Source organism: Apium graveolens, chromosome 6 (assembly GCF_009905375.1).
Source record: "Apium graveolens cultivar Ventura chromosome 6, ASM990537v1, whole genome shotgun sequence".
NCBI lineage: Eukaryota > Viridiplantae > Streptophyta > Magnoliopsida > Apiales > Apiaceae > Apium > Apium graveolens.
The window spans coordinates 95022797-95034017 of record NC_133652.1 but is presented as its reverse complement, the minus strand read 5'-3'; the positions used below and the strand labels follow the sequence as shown (position 1 = coordinate 95034017).

The 11221-nt window shown below is 38.4% G+C and overlaps 1 non-coding gene across 1 annotated transcript; it reads left to right on the top strand.

Annotated features, from left to right (window-relative positions):
- The first annotated feature begins 4509 nt into the window (after positions 1 to 4509).
- LOC141669116 (small nucleolar RNA R71) lies at positions 4510 to 4616 on the top strand. The gene has a single exon (XR_012553410.1). It is a non-coding gene; the product is annotated as a small nucleolar RNA R71 (small nucleolar RNA).
- Positions 4617 to 11221: the final 6605 nt, after the last annotated feature.

The window sequence follows — 11221 nt, the reverse complement described above, 5'->3', positions numbered from 1 at the left end:
GTTAAATAACAGAACTTGTTGTCCCGGCACAAATGACTTGAGCACTAGGCCCCTATCGTGCCACATCTTAACTTGCTTCTCGTACATTTTGTTGTTTTCATATGCTTGAAGCCGAAATTCATCGAGTTCATTTAATTGAAGCATTCTCTTCTTACCAGCTGCATCTAAATTATGGTTCAACTTCTTCAAAGCCCAATACGCTTTATGCTCGAGCTCCACAGGAAAATGACAGCCCTTACCATAAACCAACTGAAATGGCGACATTCCCAATGTAGTCTTGTATGCTGTTCTATACGCCCAAACAGCTTCATCAAGCTTCAAAGACCAATCCTTCCTTGATGGACACACAACCTTCTCTAAAATGTGCTTGATCTTTCTGGTTAGATACCTCAGCTTGACTATTCATCTGAGGATTGTAGGTTGTAGTAATGCAATGATTCACATTATATATTTACATCATGGCAGTGAATTTGCGATTACAAAAATGCGATCCCTCATCACTGATTATGACTCTTAGAGTCCCAAATCTTGTGAATATCTACTTATGAAGAAAATTAAGCACCACCTTCGCATCATTTGTCGGCAAAGCCTTGACTTCAACCCATTTCGACACATAATCGACCGCCAACAAGATATATTGATTATTACAAGATGAGACAAAAGGCCCCATGAAGTTGATTCCCCAAATATCGAAGACTTCAACCTCGAGAAGCACATTAAGAGGCATCTCATCCCTCTTGGACATATTACCCATATGCTGGCATCGATCACACTTCAAAAAAAAGTGATGTGCATCCTTAAACAATGTAGGCCAGAAGAATCCCGCTTGAAGGACACGAGCTGTTGTCTTCTCTCCACCATAGTGGCCTCTATAAATAGTTGAATGACAGTCTCGCAAGAATCCCCCTGTTTTGTTGTACGGAATACATCTCCTGATGATTTGGTCAGCTCCTTGCCTTAAAAAATATGGCTCATCCCACATGTACCGCTTCACCTCATGAAGAAACTTCTTCCTTTGAGCGTATGACAAGTCTGGAGGCATAACATTACTTACAAGGTAGTTCACAATATCTGCAAACCACAGTTCTTCCTCTTGCACTCCAAACAGCTACTCATCGGGAAAAGACTCATTTATCAATGTCTTATCCAGTGAAGTTGCACTCGGATCTTCCAAACGAGAGAGATGATCAGCGACTTGATTCTCAGTACCTTTTATGTCGTTGATCTCCAACTCAAATTCCTAAAGCAAAAGAACCCATCTAATCAATCTAGGCTCCGAGTCCTTCTTCGAGACGAGATATCAAATTGCAGCATGATCAGTGAAAACTGTCACCTTCGTCCCAAGCAAATAAGATCGAAACTTCTCAAAACCATAGACAATAGCCAGAAGTTCTTTCTCAGTAGTAGTATAATTCAGTTGAGCACCATTTAGGGTCTTACTAGCATCGTAGACCACATGAAATATGTTGTTCTTTCTCTGCCCAAGAACTGTTACAACTGCATAGTCACTCGCATCACACATCATCTCTTAAGGTTCATTCCAATCAGGTGCAGTTATGACAGGTGCCGTGATTAAACTCTTCTTCAAGAACTCAAAAGCAGCAAGGCACTCGTCATCAAAATTAAACGAGACACAGATAATTGCATAAAGGTTTAGAAAGTTTTGAGAAGTCCTTAATGAACCACCTGTAGAAGCCCGCATGACCAAGAAAACTGCGAAATCACTTAATAGAAATTGGCGGAGGAAGATTTTCGATTACCCCCACTTTGGCTTTGTCCACCTCAAGACCCTTACTAGAGACCTTGTGCCCAAGAATAATGCCCTATCATACCATAAAGTGACATTTCTCCCAGTTGAGAACCAGATTGGTCTCAACACACCTTTTAAGAATGTCGCCTAGATTCTGTAAGCACTTATCAAATGAATTGCGAAACACAGAGAAATCGTCCATGAACACCTCCACATTCTGACCAATGATGTCAGAGAAGATAGCCATCATACATTTCTGAAATATGGAAGGTGCCCCACATAAACCAAAAGAAACCCTTCTAAAAGCGAAAGTACCAAATGGACAAGTGAAAGTAGTATTCTCTTGATCTTCCGGAGCAATGCAAATTTGATTATAGCCCGAATAGCCATCTAGAAGATAGTAGTACTCATGCCCAGCCAATCTGTCAAACATCTGATCAATAAACGGCAGAGGGAAGTGATCTTTTCTCGTGGCCTTGTTCAGCTTCCTGTAATCTATGCAAACTCTCCACCCCGTGACTGTTCGAGTAGGAATGAGCTCATTCTTCTCATTAGCAACAACTGTGATACCTCCTTTCTTTGGTACACACTGATCTGGACTCACCCAAGAACTGTCAAAAATGGGATAGATGATCCCTGCATCCAGCCACTTAAGAATTTCCTTCTTCACAACTTCCTTTATGATGGGATTGAGTCTTCTTTGTTGCTCAATAGTAGGCTTGCTACCTTCCTCTAGCAGAATTTTATGCATACAATAAGAAGGGCCGATTCCATTAATATCTGCTATTGTCCATCTAATTGCCGATTTGAACTCTCTCATAATTTTTTAGATTTTTCCTCATCACTACCTGAAAGGTCAGATGCAATAATAACAGGCAAAATAGATGCATCACCTAAAAAAGTATACCTTAAGTGTTCAGGTAATGGTTTAAGCTCAAGTGTAGGAGCTTCCTCAATAGATGGCTTGAGGCGCTTAGGAGATTTGTTCATCTCCTCCATTCCAAAAGATTCAAAAGGCATATCCATCTTCCTCTTCCAGGGAGAAGCATTCAGATATTGTAACTGCTCATCACCTTCATCATCTTCGCTATCAGAATTCCCCAACAAGGCCTTTTTTAAAGCATCAGACCTTAACAATTGATCAAGTTCTGAAGTAAGGATAGATGCGACCAACTCCACGTTTAATCACTCCTCATTTTTTGTAGGGAATTTCATAGCATTGAACACATTGAAAGTTACATCATGATCCAGCACTCTCATGGTAAGCTCACCCTTCTGCACATCAATCAAGGTTCGGCCAGTCACCAAGAAAGGTCTTCCCGAGATTATGGGAATCTTCTTATCCTCCTCGAAATCAAGGATTACAAAATCAGCAAGAAAGATGAGTGTATCCACTTGACCAAAACATCCTCAACAATGCCTCAGGGGTAAGTAATAGAATGATCGGCCAACTGCAAAGTCATATAAGTAGGCTTTGGATCCGGTAAGTCCAACTTCTTGAAGATTGATAAAGGCATCAGATTGATACTAGCTCCCAAGTCACATAAGTATTTGTCAAATGACACTTTTCTAATGGTGCAAGGAATAGTGAAGCTTCCAGGATCTTTAAGCTTCGGAGGCAACTTTTGTTGCAGCACAGCACCGCATTCCTCCGTGAGAGCAACTATCTCTAAATCATCGAGCTTCACCTATCAAGAGAGAATACCTTTCATAAACTTTGCATAACTAGGCATCTGCTCAAGAGCTTCAGTGAAAGGTATGTTGATGTGAAGTTTCTTAAACACCTCCAGAAACTTCTCAAACTGCTTATCCAGCTTTTTCTTCTGCAGCCTCTTAGGGAAGGGAGGTGGATGATAGATTTATTTCTCCCTTGTACTACCCTCAGGAGGAGTGTGTTCAACAGTAGTCTTCCTTGGTTCCACTTCATCTTTCTTTTGCACTTCTTCCTCAGCTACAGCTTCTTCGTCCGAAACTTGAGAGTGTTCGGGATTTGTAACCTTCCCAGACCTTAATGTAATTGCCTTTACCTGATCCTTACCTTCCTTCTTTCCTGGTACTTCACTGTCACTAAGAAGTGTACCAGGTTGACGATTCAGCAAGGCATTGGCAATTTGTCCAATTTGATTTTCCAAGGTCTTGATAGAAACCGCTTGGCTCTTGCACATGAGCCTCAACTCCTCCAATTCAGATTTTTCATTAGACTGTTGCAGCTGGAGTTGTTTCCTTGGTGCATATTGCGGTTGTTGAAAACGAGGGGGTTGTACTGTTTTGCTGGATACTGCTGATAAGGATGCTGAACCGCATTCTGAGTGTTACTCCAGCTAAAGTTAGGATGATTGTGGTTGTTAGGATGATAGGTGGCTGGTACAGGTTGCTGCGACCCCTGAAAGTTGCTCACGAACTGAGCTGATTCACTAGAAGTGGCACACTGATCAGTCTCATGGGCACCAGCACAAAGCTCATAGACACTAGTGATCTGATTAACTTCATAATTAGACAGAGAATCCACCTTCATCGTCAAAGCCTTAAGTTGAGCAGCTATAACAGTAGCTGCATCCAACTCCAAAATTCCTGCTACCTTACCCTGAGATAGTCGCTGAGTATGATTCTGGTATTCATTAGCAGTCATCCGTTCAATTAATTCATAAGCTTCATCGTAGCTTTTAGCCCATAAGGATTCTCCTGATGATGCATGAAGCATGGGTCTAGAAGTAGCACCCAAACCATTATAGAAACAGTTAATGATCATTCAATCAGGCATCCCATGATGAGGACACTTCCTAAGAATCTTCTTATATCGATCCCAAGCCTCGCATAAAAATTCTCCAGATTGCTGAGCAAATTGAGTAAGTGCGTTTCTGATCGCAGCAGTCTTCGCCATAGGAAAGAATTTGGTTAATAACTTTTGAGCAAGATCCTCCCATTTGGTGATAGACCCTATTGGTAAAGAATGTAACCAGCACTTAGCTTTATCCCACAGAGAGAATGGGAAAAGCCTCAACTTAATAGCATCTTCTGAAACTCCATTGAACTTGTAAGTGTCACAGATCTCGATGAAATCTCTGATGTGCATGTTGGGGTCTTCTGTCAGAGAACCCCAAAACTGAACTGAGTTCTGTATCATCTGAATCATGCTCAACTTGATCTCAAAGGTATTAGCCGAGATGGCTGGTCGAACAATGCTAGACTGAATATCATCGATCTTCGGTTGAGAGTAATCCATCAAAGCCTTTGGATTCACTTCTGGTTCTCCCATTGCAACAAGAGCTTCTTCTTCCTTCTAAACTATGATTTCTTCTTCAACGTTCTCCTCGACTACAACTTCTTCCTCAGCTTAATCCAGTGTCCTCTTACGAGACCGAGAACGAATATGCATACACGCTCGCTATAGTACCTGAAACACGACAAGGAATTAAGTAACAATATCCGAGTCACTGAACATTAACGATTAATGATAACAGACACATAAACTAAAAATTAGCACTGATATCCCCGGTAGCGGCGCCAAAAACTTGTTAGGGCTTAAACATGCACTAATATTTATGCAAGTATACGCGATCGCAAGTAATATAGAATAAATTCTAGTTCGTTCCAACAGGGATAGGTTTAGGTTAACTTCAATCAATGTATCTATGCAACACTAGTATGGTTATTATCCAATGCTAAGATGAGTAACAATTTATGGTTGTTTATACTAAAATTAACTAAAAGATTATACTAAAGAACATAAACTAAGAGATTAAAGAGATTTGATTAATATATAACATAAACATGGGATTCTAACTTTATTAACTACTTCATTCAATAGCCTTTTCATTCTTAACCTTAGCATGTAATGGTGATGACACTAATCAGATAACACGAAACTGATAAATGCCAACTTTCGTTGTACGAATACCATGCTACCATACATCCACAAAAGAGATAGAAGCTGAATAGACACCAATTATATTAAGACCCTTTATATCTATATAATTTGACAACATAACGGTTTAATGCACAAGTTATCCCTCATGATTACATAGGGCAAGTAAGATGGTTAAAATTACCAACGAATCATGCATAACGAATACATGAACCTATTCTAGCATGGAAAGTTCTAAACCCTTAAATTCAATTCCATTTCATGAAAGATTAACACACTATCTTATGAGTTCACAACGTTCATAAGACGAATAAGCATAACCAAAACTAGGTTATCATACAATCACAACACACTAAGGAATCAAAACAAATTAACTAAAGAAATCCAAAAATAAATCCGTTAGAACCCCACGATAACGATTAGCACATGATCGGACTCATCATCAACGTTGGTTCCGATAAAAGTATGGTATAATAAACATAGTCTTTATACTTAATAAAACCAAGTACTAAACAAGAGTAAAGGTTCACGAATAAGAAAACTAGCATCCAAAGTTACAACTTAAAATAAAGAATTACAAGATTAAACTAGATCTTCTTCACCTTGGTTGATTTTGTGCTCTACGGTCTTCTTACGCCTTCTCCTTAAGCTCTGGTATGTCTCTTTATGAAAAACGAGCATAAGTTATGTTTATATAGCAGCCCACGCAAAGTAGAAGTCTTCTGGATTAAAATTCCATGAGAAATAGGATTTTCTGAATTCGACCTGGCGCGACCCCTGGCGCGGCCGCGCGCTTGACCAGCGCGGGCGCGCCATCTCTCTGGAAAAAATTCTGAAATCTTCTTTTCTTGCTGATTTGAGCTGGTCTTTTCACGAGCTTTTATTCTGGACACCATCCTAACCCCAAATTAGCACTAAAACCATGTTAATTCACCTGGTTACCTGGTAAATTCCTGAAATACAAAAACACTACAAAAACACGTTAAAAACACTAATAACTCGAGTACAAAATATCAATCCAAAGCTTTACGGAGTGTAATAAAGTGTCATAAATGCCACTCAACAATCCTCATTATGTGCAGGGAAAAATGAAGAAAGTTATATGGATCATAGACAGTGGATGCTCAAGACATATGACAGATGATATGGCCTTGCTATCATAATTTGAGGAGATGGTTGGCCCATTAGTGACTTTTGGAGACAACGGCAAAGGTTTCACAATGGGATATGGCAAATTGATTTCTGGAAATATTGTCACTGAAGATGTAGCATTAGTTGTTGGTTTGGAAGTAAATCTCCTAAGTGTCAGTCAATTCATTGATAGAGGATTCAATGTTAAATTTGACAAAGGAGAATGCTAATCATCAACAAAAAGACTAATGAAGTTGCTCTGAAAGGAGTAAGAAAAGGAAGCTTATTTGTTACAGACCTGGACTCAGCAAATGAGGATGGAATTCGTTACTTCCACACCAAGGCATCTGAAGAACAAAGCAAGCTACGGCATAAAAAGCTCTCTAACTTGAATTACAAGGAAATCAATACTCTAGTCAAAAAGGAGTTAGTGAGAGATATGCCAAATATGGAGTTTGCTCAGAATGAGGTCTGTGAGGCTTGTCAAAAAGGAAAAATGAAGAAATCAAGTCACAAGGTAAAACTCTGAATTCTATAAGTGCACCTTGGCAACTTATAAAAGGAATATGTCCTAAGTCCAATCATGTATTAGGATTTAGGAATAACTTTTTATGTAATCTGTTTTGATTTCATTGAAATTAATAAAAGACTTGTTTTGTTTTTATTACGGGCTTTATCTATTTAAGTGTTTAAATAAGATATACCATAGTTTAGAGTAAAGCTTTTTATGGATTATGATGAGAACATAATAGTGAGACCTAAAAGATGATAACTCTAAACTTAAATAGCTCCTGGTCGTAGGATTACTAACTGGTAATTATGTTGTGAATATGTTGTGCACTTGATGAGTACCTAAACAAAACATCTAAGTAGATTTTACTTAGTGAAATAATGTAGCACTCGATGGATAAGAATTATAGTCCCGACGGATAACTCATTTTAGTCCCGACGGATGAGTAACTTATTATCCATCGAGTGAGTAGCTTATGTAATAATGAGTTTGTAGCACAGTGTTGTATACACCTTTGTATAGAATCTGTAGTAGTATATAAGTCATGTTGACTTTAACTAGATATGCAGAATAGGTTGATTAACTGTACATAAGCAATGTCTTGTAATTCTGTATAAGTGAAATAAAGTCAAGTGCCAAAATAGCTATCAACAGATGCTTAACAAAGCTTCGACGGATGATCAAATGACCTTCAACGAATGTTTAAAATAGCAGTCGACAGATGATCAAGTAAGTCATCGATGGATGATCTGAAAGTCGACGGATGATAATATCAAGATTCAAACATCAGTTGAACAGTGAAAGCTGACACACAGCGGTCGAGATGGATACAAACACACTGTGGAAGCCCATTAACTTGGTAATAGAGGACGAAAAGCAGTAAAGATCAAGACTGTTAGATTTTATATTTATTCAGTTCTTTTGACTTTGTAATCTTGGTAATATATAAACTAAGAGAGTAGCAAATAGAAAAATAACTAAGAGAGCTAAGAAACAAATACAGAGAAATCTTTGTAAGCACTATCTTTAGCATTTCCTGTGTTCTTAGTAGTTCTATTTTGTATAAGCAGCTGTGAGCATTTCTGCACACAGAGTTCTCTCGATATATTAAATATATCTCTGGTGGAATTGTTTAAATCCACCAGAAAGTTTTAAAGACTCTTGTTTTTAATTACTCTTGTTTTGATTCATTAAAGTTTATATTCCGCATTGTGTTAATCAAAACAAATATATCTATAATCGAGTTGAACATTTTTATCTTAAAGAAATAGTTCAAGAATTCCATTCAACCCCCCTTCTGTAGTTCTTACTATATTGTTAAGGGACTAACAATTGGTATCAGAGCAAGCTCTTAATCTACAAAGAGTTTAAAGATCAAAACAATTCAGCAAGATGAACAAGAAAGATATTGGAGTCAAGATTCCTTTTCTTGATAAAGATAATTACATCATTGGAAGGTAAAGATGCATCTTCATATGCTTTCTCAAGATGAGGCCTATGTGGACTGCATAGAAAGAGGCCCTCATGTTCCAATGAGAGCTGCAACAGGAAATGAACCATCAGTTCCAAAGCCAAGGCATGAATGGTCTGATCCTGATCTTGAACAAGTCAGGAAAGATAAAAAGGCCATGAACATTCTGTTCAATGGTGTTGATGCAGATATGTTTGATAACATTATCAACTGCAAGACTGCCAAGGAAGTTTAGGACACAATACAGATAATCTGTGATGGTACTGAGCAAGTAAGAGAAAATAAAATGCAGCTCCTGATTCAGCAATATGAGCATTTTCACAATAAAGAAAGTGAGTCACTCATTGACATTTTTAGTAGATTCCAAAAGCTACTAAATGCTCTTAAATTGCATGGAAGAGTCTATCAGACTAAAGACTCCAATCTGAAATTTCTCAGATCTCTTCCAAAGGAATGGAAACCAATGACAGTCTCATTGAGAAACTCACAAGATTATAAGGAGTTTACTTTGGAGAGACTGTATGGAATTCTGAAGACCTATGAGCTTGAAATAGAGCAGGATGAAAGAATGGAGAGAGGAAAGAAGAAAGGAGGATCCATTGCACTAGTGGCTGAACTGGAAAAGGAGAAGGAAGTGAAGATGGAAGCTGTGGAATCAACTTCAAAGGCCTGTGAAAGCAAGGGTAAAGGGCTAGCTGCAGAAAGTGAAGATTCTTTGAGTCAAGATGACATGGAGGACATTGATGAGCACCTAACATTCCTTTCAAGAAGATTTGCCAAGCTCAAGTTCAAGAAGAACTTTGGAGCTGCCAAGCCAAATAGTAACATGGTGGATAAATCAAAATTCAAGTGTTTCAAATGTGGCTTGGCAGGGCATTTTGCAAATGAGTGTAGAAAGTCAGATTCCAGTAAGAAAAGATTTGAGTCTGTGGATTATAAGCAAAAATATTTTGATTTACTCAAACAGAAGGAAAGGGCTTTTATTACACAAGAGAATGACTGGGCAGCTGATGGTCTGGATGAAGATGAGGATGTCAGCTATGTCAATCTTGCCCTTATGGCCAAGTCGGATGAAACAGAGACAAGTTCCTCAAGCAATCAGGTAATTACTACAAATCTTGCACATTTATCTAAAGCTGAGTGTAATGATGCAATAAATGACATGTCTACAGAATTATATCATTTGCGTGTTACACTTAAGTCCCTCACTAAAGAAAATGCTAAAATCAAAGAAAACAACTTGTTTTTGAGTGAGAGGAATAATGTGCTTGAGTCTCAGTTTGTTGAGTTTGAGAAACTAAAAATTGAGTGTAGAATTGCTAAGGAGGAATTAACTGAGTCCTTGAAAAAGGAAGAAATTTTAAAGAAGCGGCTCGATCGTGAACAGGAGGTGATTAAAGCATGGAAAACATCCACATATGTTCATGCTCAAATCACCAAGGTTCAAGGAATTGAGTCCTTTTGTGATGAAGCCTGGAAAAAGAATAAGGAGAAACTAGAACCTATTTTGGTAGATGGATTGCTGACAGATCTAGACTCGACGGATGATGAGGACTATCCGTCGGATAACAAAATGTGTTATCCGTCGAATGATAAAAATCCTCATCCGTCGGCTGTGAGCAAACCCATTAGCAAAGCCAAATTAACCAAGCTAAATGAAAAGTATGGGTCTGTTTCCAAGAACTTTGTTTCAGGGGAGTCAAGTCAAGCCAAGAAAGGGAAGAAGGCTAATGTTGGTCACATGACTGTCAAACAGTTGAGTGAAAGACTTGAGAAGATAGAGGTAAAAACAGAGACTAAAAGGAAAAACAATAGGAATGGTAAAGTAGGGATTAAAAAACATAATAACTACACACCTGACAAATATGCTCCTAGAAAAATCTGTGTCAAATATGGTAGTGTAAATCATTTGTCTGTTAATTGCAAATTTGCTATGCCTACTCCCATGTCTGTTCAGCCTCAATTCTCTAACATTAATGCCATGCCTCCTATGCCTGTTAATGTTATGCCTACACAGAACATGAATGCACAGTTTGCTAATATGCCATTTGCACATAATCCATATTATGCTGCATACAATATGCCTCAAATGCCATTTAGCATGCCTTACTGGAATAACATGTTTGCACCAAGCATGCCATTTCCTGTTAGCCATAACATGCATAATAATTCTGTTGCATCTAGTGGTTTCAAAGGCCCAACCCAAATGACTAAGGAAGAATCTGAAATTTCTAAGTCAAATGAGTTAAGACCTAAGAAACAGAAGAAGAAAGCTAACAAGGCAGGACCCAAGGAAACTTGGGTACCAAAATCAACTTGATTTGATTTTGATGTGTGCAGGGAAACAGAAGGAATCTTTGGTACTTGGATAGTGGTTGTTCAAGACACATGACTGGTGATTCTACCCTGCTCACAGAGTTTGAAGAGAGAGCTGGCCCAAGTATCACTTTTGGAGATGACAACAAAGGTTATACTGTGGGATATGGCTTGATT